General features: G+C 40.0%; 1 pseudogene; it reads right to left on the bottom strand.

The window, feature by feature from the left end:
- Positions 1 to 15,400, bottom strand: part of LOC130829899 (ubiquitin-conjugating enzyme E2 E3-like) — a 60,739-nt pseudogene extending 45,339 nt beyond the window's left edge.
- Between the last annotated feature and the right edge of the window lie 1,055 nt (positions 15,401 to 16,455).

Here is a 16,455-nt window from a genome sequence, read left to right as displayed (position 1 = left end):
ATTCTGGCACAGCCAGTCAGAAACCTATGGTGCAGCGCTCTGAAACCCACTATGATTTCTCCTCCAATTCCTTCCCCTCCCTCTCTTCTTTGCTTAAGAAAGTCTGGGCTATGGTTGTTCGGAGGCTAGGCCTTCAACTAGAAACACTCTACTCACTTACTCTAGTGAATTGTTTGCTTGTGACTGAATAATTGTTGGCATTATTCGGCTTGTTGGGGTAGAGGTGAGGGTGATGTCACGAGGGAGTCCGAACTCAGCTCTCTGTCTAGGTTTTCCTGAAAATTTATCGCAAGGACATAACTCCATGGAGGGAATGGATTCAGGTAGGATGATGCGATATTAAAGGAAGAGCAGCAGCCTTTCCAGAAGCGATCCAATAGAATTCATCGCGAGGCTTCCATGGGGGAGATGCACACTGGGCTTGTGCAATAAAGTCTTTATTTATTTCAAAACTTTAAACTCTGACATCTGACTGTCAGGAAGAGATATATCTTTTTTAAAAAAATATTTTAATTGAAGTATAGTTGATTTACAATGTTATGTTAGTTTTGGGTGTACAACAAAGTAATATTATAAATTTATTATATTTATAAATATATAAGTATATATATGTATGCGTTTGTATACATATGTATGTGTGTATATATACATATATATGTATATATGTGTATATATGAGTATGTATACATATATATGTGTGTATATACACATATATATGTATTCTTCTTCAGATGCTTTTCCATTATAGGTTATTACAAGATATTGAGAAGAGTTCCCTGTGCAATACAGTAGGTCCTTGTTATTTATCTATTTTATATTTAGTAGTGTGTATCTGTTAATCCCAAACTCCTAATTTATCCCTCCCCCACCCCCTTTCCCCTTTGGTAACCACAAGTTTGTTTTCTATGACTGTGAGTCTGTTTCTATTTTGTAAATAAGTTCATTTGTATCATTTTTTTAGATTCCACAAATAAGTTAAATCATATGATATTTGCCTGTCTGTCTGACTTACTTCACTTAGTATGAAAATCTCCAGGTCCATCCACATTGAGGCAAACGGCATTATTTCATTCTTTTTTATGGCTGAGTAATATTCAGCCATATTTTTATCCACTCCTCTGTCAATGGACACTTAGGTTGCTTCCATGTCTTGGCTATTATAACTAGTGCTGCTCTATCTTTACTTAGAAAGTTACCCTACTGTGCTATCTGGAGTTGAAAGATGGGATTAAAAGGGATTGGCTATAGGCAAGAACATCAAAGAACTGCAAAGAAGGAAATTGAATTTGAGGGTTTGAGAGATAAAGAGAAGGTAGACGAGTGGGAAAACCACCACCTTGGTGAACTAATTGAGGAAATTAAGCAGAGGTGTAACATTGTAAATCTATACAAACCAGTCATACTTCAAACAGGCAAATTTTATAGTATGTAAATTATGTCTCAATAAAACTTTGGAAAAAGAAAGCAAAGGTGTGTCTAGTACTCAATTTTGAATTGTTTGCAACTACACTGTTGCCATGTGACTTCCAAATGCCTCCCCAGGATTTAGCAAAGCCTATGTAAAACAAGCAGACCTTGTAAGTGGGTTTTGTTTGTTTGTTTGTTTATTTGTTTGGTTTTGGTGAAAATCTAGAAAAGGATTGGCATTCCATATTTTGGTTAATGTGGGCTGGAAGGAGATACTGTGCACTGGAGCAGGGATGATTCATAGATCCCTAGTTCAGTAGAACCTGGGGCTCAGGGACAGAAATATCCAGGAGAATACTTTGCAGAGATTTTGGCAATGACATTAGATTCTGCTCACAACATAGGCTAGAGGTTTGTCTGGAAATTATGGAGCCTCTAATGACAATGGATTTCTCTTAAATACAATATGATTTTTTTTATTATGTGCTTTGGTATTTGCATTTATGGAATGCTTATCATTTTGGCTAAAGTTATATTTCACTAATTCAGCTTTATGAAAAGTGGATTCCTGGGATTAATAATTCTAGGAGATAGGCAGTGAAAAGAAAGATTAAATGGTCAAGTAAATTTTAGGAAACTCTGCCAACTCCATCCTCCTCTCATAGAGTCCCAAGAGACAATAACATATTAAAGGCTCTGAGAAGGTCTGCAGTAGAATCCATGTTTCTGTTTAAACCAGTGTTTCCTGTACTTAGTTGACCACTGACTTCTTCTTCTTTTTTTTTTCCAAATAGCACAGATCATGGGAGAAAGCCCTGAGAATGTCACTTCACTTAAAGGAATTTGCATTTGAGCAAAAACCTTCCACCTGGAGTCAAGGTGGTACTCTGTAACAGTCTGTGCTTGGTATTTTCTCATTCTTTTCTTCATTCTTTCATGCAGAGTCTTCTCCTAAAGTATTTGAAGGCATTTTTGGTTTAGTTTCAATGATGTCTGTGCAATCAGCCCTGTCAAGGCTAGGGAGCCTGTGTTGCTTTGTATTTGTCAAAGCAGCAAACTGTTGAATGATAATCATTCAGCGACCACAAAATGTACCTAGGGAATTGGTGCTGTCAGATATGGATGTTAGTCTTTGGTGGCCTAACTGTAGTAATTAATACATAATGGTAATGCAAATGCTAATGAAATTAGCAATGCAATTGCTGTTAATATGGCTCAGGCATATCATTACTGGCTTACCGCCCTCAGTGAAAAAGACTTCGCTAATGTCAGGCTCCCTTCATGATACTAGGTAACACGAGTTAACTTTTCCAGTTGGATTCCCTGCCTTGCATTTAGTAGTCTCTAATCACATGCAACGACTACATGCTGGTATATAATTCCATTTTATAACTTCTGAACAATTATCTCAAATATAGCAAGTGTTCCCAATAGACTAGATTCATGCCAAATATTGGATAGGAGGAAATAAAATTAAAATAGTGGTTTAGAACTCAAATACAGCAAATACTGTAGAGTAGGAGCAAGTGGAAATCCATGAACTGTTAATATGCTGGTCATTGTAATAGACAATTAACCGATAAGACTCCATTCTAAGGAAGGGCAGTTCTTCCTAATGGTGTTCTCATAAATGTCTTTTTGTTTATTTAATTTCAACCTTTAACTAGGACACAGTAGAATTTTCACAACATATTAAGAGAATATTGCCTTACATTGTGAATTTCCCTTTTTGTTTTAGTATTTTTATTTATTTATTTTTTAAAAATTTACTTGGCTGCCTCAGATCTTAGTTGCGGCATGCAGGATCTTTCATTGCAGTGCATGGGCTCTTCGATGTGGAGCTCGGGCTTCTCTCTAGTTGTGGTATGTGGATATTTCTCTCTAGTTGTGACATGATGGTTCTGTATTTGCTGTACGCCGGATCTCTCATTGAGGTGCACGAGCTCAGTAGTTGTGGCATGCAGGCTTAGTTGCCCCATGGCATTTGGGATCTTAGCTCTCCAACCAGGGATCAAACCAGCATCCCATGCATTGCAAGGCGAATTCTTCACCAGTGGACCACAAGGAAGTCCCTACATTGTGAGCTCTTCTGACTCAGTAGTGGGGTAGAGAGCTGATTTGTACTGCCCGTGATGGCTACACAGTGCATCTTGTAATGACTGGTGACATGATGGGGAACTCTTCAGGCTCTTCCCCTCATTTCCCCCTGATTTCTCCTCTGCAATGTTGTCTCTTTACCTCCTGCTTTTCAGTCCTCTCCACTTTTTCCTTGCCCTATGACCCAATCTAGGTACTTCTCTAAGTGGGGGTACATGTGATTTTGGTAGAGTTTTGGTTGTCAGTCTCTTCTATTTAAGTGTTAGTAAAAATCACTTGTCAAACAGGGGTTTCTGTGAAGATCTTAGATAACATGACAAATTCAGTATTTAAGTATGTTGACCTAATTGTGAAAGAAAAGAGAAATAGCAGAGTGGGCTCATTAGGTTAATAACAGAAAGCAGCTATCACATAATGGGTATGTAATGGAATCATTTAATAAAAATAGGTACAAAATACTAGTGTAATTAGATGAAAAGGTCATAGATATCATCAATGTAGATGGAGGTGATATGAGAAATAGGACTTAAAACTTCCAGGAAACTATCTCCTGGAGATTATTTGAACCACAAAAAAGTGGTTTGCATTTCCAGCTTAATAGCCAGAAGCACAATATGCCATCTGTGGCATGGTGGAGAGAGAACTCTGCAGGGCATCCCTAACTGGGAGGGTTGAGGAATAGGTCTCATGCATTATCTGATGCTAGAAAAATATAGCTGCCTGAATGCTCACTCCGTGAAAGGGGCTAACCCGCGCCTTGACTAGTATCCGTGAGTTTCTTTACAGGATAATTATGGCCAATTTCTCCAAAGGAAAAATGACCAGCTTTTCTATTCTTTAAGAAAAAAATAGTAACTTCCATTAGGACTTATCAAATTTTACCTCTAAGACTTATGAGATTTGTCTCATGATACTGTTTCATAGCATGTCTTCACATGGGACATTCAGCCTCCTTTGTTTTCTTCTCTCTTTATGTAGTAAATGAATCTGCATGTAAGGTGACTTAAAGGCTGCTTCTTTTTTATTTTTTTATTATTTTTTACATCTTTATTGGGTTATAATGGCTTTACAAATGTTGTGTTAGTTTCTACTGTACAGCATAGTGAATCAGCTGTATTTATACATATATCCCCTCCCTCGTGAGCCTCCCTCCCACCCTCCCCATCCCACCCCTCTAGGCCATCACGAGGGGCTTCTTTTTGAAATGACTCCTGACCTCCGCAGACAGCACATTTGGTTCACACTCTTGCTATTAGGGATGTGCTTTGTCTCTCCTGATAGTCTGTAGGCAACAGAGTGGGATGTCCCTCTCTTACTCATTTCTGTAGTCTTCTACTTTCTCACCTCTCTTGTGCCTGGAGGTGTGCTTGGCTCCTGGTGTGCACACAATAGATATTTATGAATGAGATAATAAGTAAAAGAAAAATGGAGTTGTCTTGCTGAGAGCTAGCAAGAAGTGTGTGCAGAATGATTATTCCCTGTGGTGGCAGAAAGAGAACCTACCTTAAAGACAAGACCAGCACCTCTGTTTTCAGCACCTCTGTCTTCAGCACCTCTGTCTTCGAGGATGAACAAGTACGTTAACTTATTCATTCCCCAGGGGTGTCTCCAAAGCTGTGTCTATCTCCATCATAAAGTTGACATCAATTATGGTGTATTGGGGACATATTTATACTAAAAATATTTGTTGCCCAAATCAATAAAATCAGAAAAGAAAAAGGAGAAATTACAACAAACATCACAGAAATACAAACGATCATAAGAGATTACTATGAACAATTATGTGCCAATAACATGGACAGCCTAGAAGAAATGGACAAATTCCTAGAAATATACAATTTACCAAGACAGAATCAGAAAGAAATAGAAAGTATGAACAGGCCAATTACCAGTAATGAAATTGAACCAGTAATACAAAAACTTCCAACAAACGAAAGTCCAGAACAGATGGCTTCACTGGTGAATTCTACCAAATATTTAGAGAAGAGTTAACACCTATCCTTCTCAAGCCAGCCCAAAAAATTTCTAAGGAAGGAATTCTTCTGAGCTCATTCTACAAGACCACCATCAGCCTTATACCAAAACCTGACAAAGATATCACAAAAGAAGAAAATTATAGGCCAGTATCACTGATGAACATAGATGCAAAAAATCCTCAACAAAATATTAGCAAACTTAATTTAACAGTATGTTAAAAGAATCATATACTATGATCAAGTGAGATTTATCCCAGTGATTCAAGGATGTTTCAATATCTGAAAAACAATCAATGTGGTACACCATGTTAACAAATTGAAAAATAAAAATCATATGATCATCTCCATAGATGCAGAGAAAGCTTTTACCAAAATTCAACATCCAATTATGATAAAAACTCCAGAAAGTGGCTATAGAGGGAACATACCTCAACACAATAAAGACTGTATATGATAAGCCCACAGCTAACATCATAGTCAACAGTGAAAAGCTGATAGCCTTCCCTCTAAGATTAAGATAAAGACAAGGATGCCCACTTTCACGACTCTTATTCTTTGAAATTAAAATTATTAAAAAACTATATTGGCTCAGTTGACTCAATCAACACAATGCAAATTATGTGACAATTTTGATTACAGTGACATTTGAAAGGAAAGTAAAGGAGAAATAAATTTTATGGAATCATATATATATAATATATAATTAATTACGTACATTTAAATTTTATTACTCTGGTAAAAATGCTGACCCATAAGCAGAACACTAATAATATTAATTATTGCCTAATCATATTAATTATTATATTCTGCTGACCTTTAGTCATATAAAAATCATAGCTTCACATACTTTCTTATTTTGTTGTTGTGAAGGTGTAAGGATAACACTATTTAATAGTTTGTTAATCTGATTTATAAGACATAGATATCTAGATGTAAGCAAGGTAGCTCTCCAATCTTGCCCTGGGCCCCACAAATTTGAGGGGACCAACCTGCATGGAGAGGTTAGCAGGAAGGTGAGGGTGGCGCCTCCTCCCTTAGCATCTGATAAATGCTGAATTGACTCAGCAGCAGCCCCGGAAAATAAGTAATCCTTATTTTCCTGTCACTTTCCCTAAGTAAGATGTGAAGATGCCTGTGTTCGTTTCTTGGGCTGCTATAACAAAACACCACATACTGGGTTGCTTAAACCTCAGAAACTGATTGTCTCAATTCTGGTGACTGGAAGTTTGAGTTCAAGGGGACATCAGGTTGTTTCCTTCTGAGGCTGTGAGGGAGAATCCACTCTATGCCTCTCTTCTAGCTTCTAGTGGTTTGATGGCAATCTTTGGTGTTCTTTGGCCTGTGGAAGCATCACCTAGATCTCTGCCTTCATTAGAAAAAAAAAACATTGCAGTATAGTTGATTTACAATGTTGTGTTAGTTTCGGGTGTACAGCAAAGTGAGTCAGTTATAAATACACATAATATCCCTTTTTTTTAAGATTCTATTCCCATATAGGTCATTACAGAGTATTGAATAGAGTTCCCTGTGCTATTCAGTGGGTTCGTATTAATTATCTATTCTACATATAGTAGTGTGTATATGTCAATCCCAATTTCCCAGTTTTTCCCCCCTCCCCTTTTCCCCCGGTAACCCCCCAAGTTTGTTTTCTACATCTGTGACTCAACTTCTGTTTTGTAAATAAGTTCATCTGTACCATTTCTTTAAATTCCACATATAAGTCATATGTGATTTTTGTCTTTCTCTGTCTGACTTACTTCACTCAGAATGACAATCTCTAGGTCCATCCATGTCACTGCAAATGGCATTATTTTGTTCTTTTCTTAGGGCTGAGTAATATTCCATTGTATATATGTACCACATCTTCTTTATCGATGGACATTTAGGTTGCTTCCATGTCCTGACTAATGTAAATAGTGCTGCAATGAACATTGGAGTGTATGTCTCCTTTAGAATTATGGTTTTCTCCAGATACACGCCCAGAAGTGGGATTGCTGGATCATAAGGTATCTTTATTTTTAGTTTTTAAAGGAATCTTCGTACTGTTCTCCATCGTAGCTATACCAATTTACATTCCCACCAACAGTGTAGGAGGGTTCCCTTTTCTCCACACCCTCTCCAGCATTTATTGTTATAGATTTCTTCCTGTATGTGTGTCTGTCTCCAAATTTCCCCTATTTTATAAAGACATCTGTCTTATTGGATTGAAGACCACCCTAATAACCCTATCTTAACTAATTACATCTGCAATAATCCTATTCAAATAAGGTAACATTCTGAGGTAGTGGGGGTTAGGGCTTCAACATGTGAAGCTGGCCGGGGGAAGGGATTCAGTTCAACCCATAACAACACCCCGTCTTGTCCACTGGTTGAAGCAAGACTTGAAATTGGGTTCTTGGACTAGGGGTGGGGGTGGGTACGGGGTTGAGACTAGGATGACGGTCAGGCATGGGAGGAGGCACTTCAATTTATATACTTGGTAATTGAAAGGAATAAAGTTTTTATTTTATTTTAATTGTTTGGTGGAGAGGAGTGATGAGGTTTGGAGTCTGTCAATATGTCCCTGCATCCAAATATCCCTGGCGTCCAATGGCAGTACCACCTTACAGTGTTGAAAGCTGAGCACACTCTAGGTGCCATCCTTGCACAGAATCAGACTTTTCTTTTAAGAGGAAGAGTTAGAGGACAGGGAGATTTAAGTGATTGTTATAAGGTTAGACTAATTTAATTGCTGTGAGTTTAAATTAAATTAACATGAAACAAAAATAGTACATTCATTAGACAAGCCATTGTTTCCCAGATTAGATAGATAAGAAAAAATTTCCAGATTTAGGAAGATATCAGAATCAATGCTGTTAATTATTCTTCATTAAATATTAAAAACATACAAAGGATTTAAAAACAGAAACCCAAAGTTAAAAACATTTAGTTACTTGGCTTTTTGAAGATCTGACAGCGAATGGAAAATGCCTAAGCTACAAGGATAGGCAATGTCAACTTGGCCTTTGGTGAACTGTAAATAAGTATTTATGGAATGGAGATACACTAGCTAAACATCATAATTACCTGTGCTTGCAACCTGCAAACTTCACAGTAGTTTTTACCCTGCAGGTAAATATCACAGTTATGCGCTGGTCATCTTGCTTCTCTGACTAGACTGAGCCTTCATGGAGGAAAACAATTGGGTGTGGTGTTTGGATCATTAAGTCCATTTGAAATTTGTTTCATGACCTCCATCATTACCTGTAGATGGGTGTAACACCTAAATACCTAGCTAGGGCCTTCCTGAGATATTTTTTTAGTAGGTGGAACTGGGGAGGTGAGTGATAAGTATTATACTGTCTTTGGCAAAACTCCTACCTGTGTACCTGCAAAATATATATCTTTTGGACAGCAGATTGGCTCCTCCCACAAGAAGATGGGCAAGTCTCCTTAAGATAACTTTCTCTCTTTTCATGGCAGCCACTTAGAACAGTGTCCAGCAAGAGCTAAGAACTCAAAAGATTGATAGTCAAAGTTATTCACTTGCCAAATTGTCATGACAGGATGAGCTATCTTAACAGAAATCAACATAATTATTCATGTTGTGTGAAAGCAGCATCTTCCAGAGTGTCCTGGGGCACTGGTGGGTGGCGGAAGGGAGGATGTCTTAATGTATTCCCCCCCCACCAACATCATGCCTGGCTTCCAGCTCCCTGGGACCCCAACCTGGATTTCTGCTTGCCGCCAATTCTCAGTCACATGCCATGAATGAAATTTTCTTTTTCTACCTCTGGTGCCTCTTGACACCAGTGTGGTGTAATCAGAAAGACACGGCAAAGGAATCAGATCTGAATCCCATTTCTTTTGTCACCTTTCGGTTTTGTGTTGGTGAGGTGGAAGTAGGGGCACACATCTGTTTCTTAATCTGCAGGCTGGGAAGAGTGATGCCAATGGGAGGAGCTATGATGATCAATGAGAGCATGCATTTAGGATAATTCCTGGCAGGTCGTACGGGCTCTGGGGGCTACAGTTCCCCACAGGTCTCTGCTTCTGCATGTCTTGTGAGGAGAATACTGGCTGCCCATTTTTTATGGACTATCCTTTTGAGGATATTTGTATGGCTCCCGTCCTTGGATGGTGGAGGTAGTGTCTCCACTATCTGGGGCAAAGGGTTAGGCAGGTTTGCTTGTGGCCCTCCATAAAGGTCTGGGTTTCCTAACCTTGAGATTCCTCAGCTGGGACACAAACTCACTGTGTCTGCAGCATCCACCTGGGTCCCTCCTCATCGCCTCCATAGGGTTTAAGGGACAAAGAGGGCTGAAGTGAATGTGACACTCGTGCTGCTTGCTCTGCTGTGAGTCAGTAAGTCCTTTGTCTTTGACTTTATGGCTTGGAGTCTTGCGAGTTCTGCCACCATCGATGAAATTGTAGCAGACTCACTTGTTAGCTTTCCAGCAGGATCAAATCTCAGACCCTTCACAGTTTCTGGCAATACTCAATATATACTCAAAACATTTGTTTTGTTTTGCTTCCCTCACTAGAGGACAAGTGTTTGTAAGGCAGGGACCGTGTTCATTTTAGTCTCCAATCCTAGTCCAGAATAGACACACAGTACATTCGTGATTTAACTGAACTGAACTGGCCTGGCTGGTCATTAGCACAGCTTTTCCTCCCTCAGTTAACTCAAACTCAGCAACACCTGAGGGTCAGCTAGTAGAAAGGGAGGACATGGGAAGTAAGCTGATGGAGAAGAAAAGAAAAAGCGCAGACACTTTAATTCTTTCACCATGCTTCACCTATGTATCCCTCTATAACCATTTATTTTCATGAAAAAAGTCCCTAAGTAATGTCCTCTTCAGAAACACATGGAAAATGGCTAGTGATCACTATGAATGATAGTCACGGTTTTCCAATGTGCGTGGGAATAAGACATACCCAGCAAAAAGGTCCCAGTAAAAGTCTAAAGGGGTCCTTCCCTATGCATGGCAGGGAGAATTCCATCCTTCCTCCCATGAGCAGTGGAAGTTGGGGATGATGGAGGCAGAATGCAGGAGAGATTCTCTGGTGGAAGAGAGTTGGTCAAAGAGCTGCCTGGTGGCAGACCCCTCAATCCTGGGAAAGGGAAATTATGCCACTCTGGATGCTGCTCCAGGATCTGAAGCAACTGCCCAAAGCAGTTAGGGGATTGAGGACAGCTGGGTGTCACTAGGCAGGACCACAGGCTGTGTAGACCGAACAGTGGCTGTGGTCATCCTCCCTACCCCAGTGCTAGCTCTGCATGGCTTTGATGCTGTCTTCTTAGCTACAAGCCCCACAGCCCCAGACCATCTCCCCACCTTACCCCTGGAACAAACTCCTATGCACCCCTCAGACCAAGATGCTTTGCAACAACTTGCTTAAGTCTCTGGAGCTGGCCCCTAGGCAGGAGGCAGAGTGTGCTGTGTTTCCTTGATTAACGTGCCTGTCATTTACCAAACATTGCTTGAGTGTGCTGGGCATTTGCATTTATTATTTTTTCTTATTTTCTGTATTCTTGTTGTTTTGACATCTGGAGCCTCACTGGCTGGAGTGGGACTGCGTCTTCCCAGGACTGTCACCTAGAGATGACAGTCAACTTGCCTGGGAGTGAAGCTTTCATTTGCAAAGCAACTGATCCAAAACCCATACCTCCCAAACACCTCCATTTTTTAGCTCTGGGCCTTTTATATTCTGGCTCATTATTACCTTCCCTAATTACTCCAGGTCCAGGTACCAGACAACTTGGGACAGTGCCTACAACTCAGATCCCAATGAAATTATTCAAACTAGCCAATCCTAAACCTGCTTAGCTTGCTTACCCTATTTTGCCCATTCCTTCCCATGAAAACCATAATAAAGGCTCTTTGCTCATGTTTTCCCCCTGTGCTTCTTTCTCCAGAGCAACCCTGGTGCTTCCCTGTGAGGCCCTGCATGGCATGGCATATCCTCCCTGCCTGGGAACTATGCATAACAAACTATCTTTTCCACAGCAGTCACTTCCTGATTTGTTCCCTTATGGTACCTGAATAATAACAAAACCTACACTTTGAAACAATATTGCCCTCTGCACTGAATAGAAGATGGGCTTGTGTTAGGGCTCAAGGGAGAGCTTTTCTTGTTCTTTGTTAAAGAAAATATATTTAGGACTTGGGTAAGCATTCTTTGTTCTGATTTCCAGTGGAAACTTATATTAAAAAAGAACAGGACAGACTTTCATGTCGTTTTGGCCATTCAGAGGGGAATGGTTGAAAAGAAGGATGAAACTTCCATACCCTGTTGGAGACTGAATCAGAGTTATAGGGATTGACTTGGAGGAATTTTCCAGATTTCTTATTGAGAGGAAAGTAAAATGCAGAGAAGTGTTTGCAATAGAATCTTCTTTTTGTAACCATCAAACAGTGACAGATACAACCTATCTATATGCATGTATGTCTGTGTATTTGTGTACAATTATATAAGCGTAAGGAAGAACATGGAAAGATGCAAGATATGTTGTTAATATAAATTAATCTAGGAAGGTGGGATGATGTGGGGGGAGTAGGGAGAAGAGGGAGAGGAGAGAAGCCAAAGACAAAACTAGGGTGAGGGAAAAGATTGCACTTAAAATTCCGTGTCTACATAATTATGCTTAAACATTTATATCGTTATTTGTGTGTGTGTATGTATATATATTAAATAGATTTTTCAAAGTTCTATAATTTCGTGACATCTTTTTAGCAGAATTATATTCTATGACTCAAGACACTTTACCATCATTTTTCTGTGATTCAAGTTTAAATGCGGGAAAAGAGACATTTACCCGCCATCCACCTGATGAGCTTAGGTGAGCATAGTTGCTGGGTTGTGATGTCCCACTGGCAGGCAGATGTGCATAGACTTGAATCACTACCTTCCTATTCACATCTCTGATTTGTGGGATAAGCAGGATGGGAAGAAGCAGCTGCTTCTGTGGAAGGGAGCCTGTCTCTTCAGAGAGAAAGAAGAGATTTTGTCCATCTGGTTACAGCCCACCACAGACTCACCAGCTCACTGCCCTGCGGTCACTTGGGCCAGACAAAAGCAAGTTCTTTTCTCACAGTGCAGGGCCTCCTGCCCTGCAAACTTAGCCCCTTTGGCTGGGTGTTACTAAGCCGTGAGTCTAAATATGGCACATGGCAGTTTGATGGAAATCATTTCCAGTAAAAGAGGATGTTTCCTCAGCAGTTTTCAAGCTGGCGCTGACTCAAGCATCCTCGAGGGAGACCATTTAACTGGTCATTAGGGAGACAGCAAAGAGGCATTGAGGAATTCTGTAACAAGATGCGTATCCTGTGTGGAAGGCCTCCTGGGACTCTCTGACCATTGGCTCCCTGTGCCTGTTGCCGGGATTTTATTGATGCTGCTGAAAAGTCTTTTGCTGCCGCTAATCTGTTATTTGTGCACAATTTTAAAGACACTGGTTCCAGCTTTGTGAGGAGCAAGTCCAAAGGTGAAACGTGACATTCAAACAGTAATTCAATGTCTAGCTGATTAATGCACCCATCGCTACATCCTCAGAGGTGGAGAAGTGAATTGAGGCCTCAAAAGGATGGAGGAAAGTTTATGCTGAGTTTTGCAGGCAAAATATTTACACTATTCTAAAGGCAACAAATACACTTAATTACAAATCTAAATTTTGGAAAATCAGAATATAAACAAACCAAGAATTTCGTCACATGGGCCATTCAGTACAAAAAAGTAGTTTACTTGAGAGGTATTTCAGTTTGTCTGCTATGGAAACAAGTGATCCTTAGAAGGGTAAGTAAAAGTGTCACAAATCATCAAGGATAAAATTGTAGACTTACTGATGTAGCTGCTGAGCATGATAAGAAGACCAGTTACCTGAATTCTAATAGATACTTTGGGATCTGGGATTATTCAACACCTATCCATGCTCCACTGGCAGATCAGGGGTTAAATTTTTTAAATGAAGCATAGATTCATAGAATCTTTAGAGATGGAAGTCTATTCCATTAAGGTTCATTCCCATTGCCAAGCATTTATTTCTTTCAACACTATTGATATAGATCTTTAGAGAAGCATTTTAAATGATTTGAATGGCAAAAATGAGAAAATGTATTTTAAAAATGGAAGATATGCTAAAAATGTATTTTTTTAAAGGATCAGAACAAAACCACAGTTACTTAACCAAGGAACCATCTGACTAACCACAGCTGCATGGTTAGCGAATTTGTGAATGTGTGGAGTCAAGGAATTTGTCTGGGGCATAAATTAAGGGGTCAGAATGTTTTATTTATTTAATTTTTAAGCGTAAAAATTTATTCCTAGGAGATAGGAATGTGCAAAGTTTGGTAATATAGGCTTATTTTATTTTATTTTTTAAGAGTCATTTGAAACAGCTCTTAAAAACAACTATTTTTAGGTGCAACCAATTGCTGTTGGCATTAAAAGTGTTGATGTGCTCATCTTTGGACCAGTTGTTCTTTTCACACTTTAGTCTTTGGACTCTGTTCCTGTCTTAAAGGGGTGGATCTGTATCCTTAGGCTTGCTCTTGATGCCTCTCCTGTAGGAGGTCAAGGTCAGGGCTCCTTGTAATTAGCACTTTCTGCAGGTGGTCTTATAGCCCCTACAGATGTGGGGACTTATGAGAAGACTTGCATGGAGGAAGGAAGGCTGGTGAATCCACCTTATTCAAAGGGAGTCCAGTTCTAGAGACCAAGGCCTCCATGAGGACCTCTTTGGAATTCCCGTGAATCCACTCTCCACAGCCTCGGCAGGGCCGTCTGCTGGGCCTGGGCTGTGGGAACCAGCTGCTTCTTTGGCAGTAATGATCCTGGGTGTGGCATTCTATGGAAACATATAAACTGATTCCTATGGACAGGTGGTGGGGCTGGCGGGAAACAGACATGACAAAAAGAGAGAGATCAGAGTGATTCCATTGGTTAGCGGTTGGTAGTGAGCAGAAAAGTAGGAGATAGCAGGATTCTGTTCTGTCATGCTGAAAAAGGCTTGCCCTGGTGATTGACACATCTATAAACGTGGTTAAGTTTCGTCTGTCCTCTGACGTTTGGGCTCTTGACTCAGATATCCTCTTTGGGTTGTGTTGTGAGCATTTCTATTTCTATCTGGAACGTAGAGATATCTGATCCTAGAACCTGACGAGAAAAAATACAAAGCAATCATTTGGTAGAATGAATACTAATGGATGAGATATGATTTGATACAATACGGATCTACTCATTTTTAAGCTATTACTACCAGCACATCTTATAAAGCAGTGACCCTTATATAGGTCAGAATGCACCAGTCTTTAGTGGTTTTTGAGTAAAATACTCAAAAGTCTAAGATCTTATTTTTCTATTAATAGCACTTAGGCTTCATCACTAACAGGGTTTGGTGTTAGCAACAGGGTATGCTGAGGAAGGGTGTGCACAGTCCTTTAGCGGAAGCAATGGAATCACCTGAGAGAGGAGGATGAATCCTCAGTCCTTTAAAGCGAGCCCCCAGGAGAGATGTCAGCAGCAGCTTCACGGAAAGCACAGGATTCTGAGCCATCCAGCCTTCCTGGAGAATGTCTTCAAGGCATGTCACTCTCCTAGCCTCAGTGACCGGCCTTGCAGGGCTCCTGTGATTAGCAGCATCATATAGAAAACTACCTGGTGCAGGCAAATAACGCAGTAAATGATTAGCATCATTAAAAGTAAAATTCTAAATAAAAATGGATAATACAACTCATTGTTTTGGGACTACATCTTTTAACGCATCTGGAGCTACTCGCAGATGAAGTCTTGAACCGCGTGGATTCCAGCTCTGATGTGAGCGATGGAGCCAGAATGCCCGAGGGCCGATTTGTTCCAAACCCATATCTTTCCACAAAATCTATCTGTTCTAAAGATGGGTACTTCTTGTGATATTTGTCTAAAACATTGGAATTGGCCATGGAGGGAAAACTGGACCTTACGTCATACCATGGAAATCAACTAACCTCTTATGTCTCAAATGCATCCGGAGGTCCTGTGATGGGCACAGCACACACATCAGTAATAACTGCTATGAGAGGGACAACGAAAATGCCAACACACCACATTACATTTGTTGACTAGAAAAATAAATCTGGCTACATTTGCTGCATGTAGCAGCCCCTGTAAAGAAGCCTGAACATATTCCGTATACAGAAAATAGGCCCAATTGTATAAAGAAGGACTTTCCTTCTTTCTTTTTCTTTTCTCTCCCTTTCTCTCTCCATCTCTCTTCCGCCCCCTCCCCTCCCACCTCTCCTCTTCCTTCCTCTCTCTTCCTACCTCCCTCCTTTACTTTCTTTCTCCGTCTCTCCCTCTCTTTCCCTTTCTTTCTTTCTCTTTCTTTCTCTTCCTTCCTTCCTTCCTTCCTTCCTTCCTTCCTTCCTTCCTTCTTTTCTTTCTTTCTTTCTTTCTTTCTTTCTTTCTTTCTTTCTTTCTTTCTTTCTTTCTTTCTTTCTTTCTTTCTTTCTTTCTTTCTTTCTTTCTTTCTTTCTTTCTTTCTTTCTTTCTTCTTTTTCTTTTCCCCTATACTTTTCTCTAAAAACCCACTCACAAATGTTGGAAGGAAGGCAGAGGTGAGCTTAAGTGCTGGTTGCTCAGAAGGGTTGCAAACCTGTTCTGAGAACATCAGCTGTCCAACGTTATCAGCACCTGGAGGCCAGTGACAAGCTGAAACTGGGCAAGTGGAGCCGCTAGCCCAGCCAGCACATTGCCAGATAACCCAGAGTGACACCACAGTTATCCATGAGACAGTCCAGCCTACCTCTCCTTGGTACCCAACTGTGCAATGTACCTTGTGAGGGACCATGCAACAATTATGCAAATGAGGTCCTGGCTTCTACAAAAGAGAACGACAATGGTAAATTGCATATGCAGATCTTATTTTATTTTTATTTATTTAATTATTTTTAAAACATTGAAGTATAGTTAATTTACAAGACTGTATTAGGTTCAGGTGCAGTGTTTTTATAGATTA

Source organism: Hippopotamus amphibius, chromosome 10 (genome assembly GCF_030028045.1).
Source record: "Hippopotamus amphibius kiboko isolate mHipAmp2 chromosome 10, mHipAmp2.hap2, whole genome shotgun sequence".
Taxonomy (NCBI): Eukaryota; Metazoa; Chordata; class Mammalia; order Artiodactyla; family Hippopotamidae; genus Hippopotamus; species Hippopotamus amphibius.
The sequence above is the reverse complement of the archived record's forward strand: the minus strand, read 5'-3'. Positions and strand labels throughout refer to the sequence as shown.